Source organism: Triticum dicoccoides, chromosome 4A (assembly GCF_002162155.2).
Source record: "Triticum dicoccoides isolate Atlit2015 ecotype Zavitan chromosome 4A, WEW_v2.0, whole genome shotgun sequence".
Classification (NCBI taxonomy): domain Eukaryota; kingdom Viridiplantae; phylum Streptophyta; class Magnoliopsida; order Poales; family Poaceae; genus Triticum; species Triticum dicoccoides.
The window spans coordinates 670,283,192-670,286,350 of record NC_041386.1 but is presented as its reverse complement, the minus strand read 5'-3'; positions in this window follow the sequence as shown (position 1 = coordinate 670,286,350).

Genomic DNA, 3,159 nt, shown 5'->3' with positions numbered 1-3,159 from the left:
CCGCTTTCTCGGGTTTCACCCCTACAAAGAAGTTATTTTCTTGGGGTTAACATCATCCCAAGGAGGAGTAGGAGTGGCTTGTCATTTGAATAGCTCAAAATTTCAGTATCTAGGCATACTAAGCCAACACACTTACTGGCTTGGCATACGAGGATCGATTCCATACACCCCTTGCATTAGTGGACATCTTCTAAAAAGCTTCAGAGAGTAGTGTAAATAATGCATGGTACCCTGGTCTTTGGGTCCTTTTTTGTTTATGATTATTTCCATAAAGAATACCCTGCAAGTATGTCACTCTAACATATTTGGATTACTTTCCAGCCGCTGGTTCTTTTTGTTTGTATTATAGTATCTATAAAAGCTCTCTCTTGACTTAACTGCACATGTGTATGGTATCGTAAAAGTTAACTTAACCCAATTGTTTTTATCCCAGCGATTCAAAATAAAAAAGGTTAGCTACATATCGCAATGACACCAAAGGCCGATGTACACCAGCCTCAAATATTTTTACCTAATTACTTAATAGTGCAGCTGCACTATCTCGCTATGTCGGGCGCACCCTCGAGCTGGCTGTCTGACAGCTACGCGTGAGGCGCAAATGTCCAAGCATGTGATGTATAGTTATTTTGGGCATAGTCTAGTGATGGATGGTCCGTAAAGATTGGTTGCATGCATGTGCTGACATCATCCCACTTTATTCCATCTCAATTTTTTTTTAAAGCTATAACTTATGAACTGGGTATCAAAATTAAGATTCATCTTCACCATTAGGTTTCTCGCGATGAGATCTTCAAAACTAGATCCCATATGGACATGTTTTAATGAAAAAATTTCAGAAGCAACTTTGGTTCCAGATGAGGCAACTTCAGTGCAAACAGAAGCAACTTTGTTGTGCCGCGTGTACTAGTGGATTTATCTAGCAAGTATATTGTAGTAGCATAAAAACCATGCCGGACAAATTTTCATCATATATACGCAACTAAGCATCAACTGTAGGCAACTTTGGTATTACATAGAGGCAACTTCAGCACTAAAGAAAGCAACTCATGTTATGAAGGTGCATACAACATATATTATGCATACGCAGTCCTATTATCGTATCCATGTTTTGTAAAAAGACGGTAAAACATCCTCCTAGTTTTCTTTGAAGTTGCCTACAACGTAAAATGTTGATCAAATTAGGATTAGTGCTAAAAAATGGTAGACAACTTCCCTCCATTAAAAGAAACCAGTAGTCAACCATGTGCAACTAGTTAGCAACAGTGAACAACAACAGAAGTCGATAATATCCCATCACTCTTCCTAAGCAACTTTTCTTCTACGAGAGACAACTTAAGTTATAAAAATAGGAAACTTAACTACATTTCGTGTTCTAGATAATTTTGTTTAACATTCTCCTAACTTACTCACTACTACTTCCAGGTTGCATTCCATTGAAACTTGTATGTCGTTGTTTCTAAATTCCCTCGAATACTATGAAGTTGTCTATCGTCGATGCTAGTTTTCTGTCATTAATAGTTAGTTGCCTATGGTGGGTGCTATAAGGTTGATAGATATTGTTAACTAGTTGCTTACCAATGATGCCCAACAGCATCTCATCGCTAATCAGTTGCCTACAGTATTATGAAAGTTGTCCATCATCGTTGCTCGAGTAGTCTATAATTTGAACCATAGTCTTATGGTAGGCAACTTAGAGGTGAATCTAGTTAACTTAATAGTCATGGTAGCCAACTATATAAGGACTTCCCATTGGTAGGGAGCCATATTAGGAAAACTAAGAAGTTGCTTTCTTGTAGTAGTAAAGTTGCCTCTGTAGCACCCAAAGTTGCTCTGAGAAAGCACGGTGTGGAGGATGCACATGGACGTGGGGACCGGGTGCTTTTTTCTATTTTTGATGTCTGGGGCGTCGGATCGAACCATATTTGCTTTGTATGGAAAGTGTGCCCAGACGGTCCCTCGAGTGCACGAGTGCTGTCTATCCACGTCCATATTTTTATATCCAAGACATATACCTATATAATTTGTGTTTCGAATAAACTTTTAAAACACACCCATTAATCATGAGATACATGTGCAAAATTTTCTATGTTTAATTTTTGTCTTTTTTGCGGTTAATTTTACACTTTATTGTTCATATACATTGTGAAGTGAGGACGCATATAGTCAAACAGAAAGTATGAAGTATGGCTTTACTGGAATGAAAATTTGAGGGTGGCCATAACGAGATTGTAGAACTCAGTCGGATAGTGATACAAAAAGTATCAAATATAATTTTATTGGGTTCAAATTTTGATTGATGAGGACCAATGTTTTGGATTCCGCATGCAAAAAGAATCTCATGAGGGACACCAAAATTTTCTGTTACCGCGTAACTAATAAATACCAGATGTAAACGGTTCTTTTGAATATAACAAAATTTTCTGATCGATAACCAAATCCCACATGGTGACTACAACAACATTACAGAGTAGCCGTTTGATCAATATTTTTATAATACACATGGTATAGAACATAGCAATGATGCTAAAATGGTACATGATAATTGAAATGCAAGCTCCACCTTACTAATAGAGGGTGACTATATACATGTAAAGTACTATAGTCAAGTGAAACATCTTTATGACAAGGAATAGAAGATGAATGGCCTACTGGTTGGAGATCCTGATGTGGAAGGCGATAAAAGCTATTATCTCCACTACATCCAACACGAGGCCTCCAAATCTTGACCAGGGAGTTGCCACCACCGAAGCCACGTCGACAACAGAATCACCCACCGCCCTACCCTCGCTACCCTCATAGCCAAGAGGAGGCTCGCTGCCTCCGATGTAACATTGCTCGCTACAAAGCCACCCGCACAACCTCCCCATGTGGGGCCGCCACCCCGACATCCAAGAATGACACCATGATGCCGCCAGAACATCGAACTGTCGAAAATCCGACACCTTGGCACACACCACGCAGGAGCGGTACAATCGTGTCGTAGCACCAACTCAGCCAGAACAGGACATCATGAATGTCGCGCGTGCACAAAGGGAGTCCCCAACCACACACGTCGGGTCCCAGCAAGATACAACAGCCAAACATCAACCGAGGACAAAGACCTACGACCTATATCCTCACAAGGGAGGGGCCCCGGGGCCCGCTGCCTCCCATACAGAA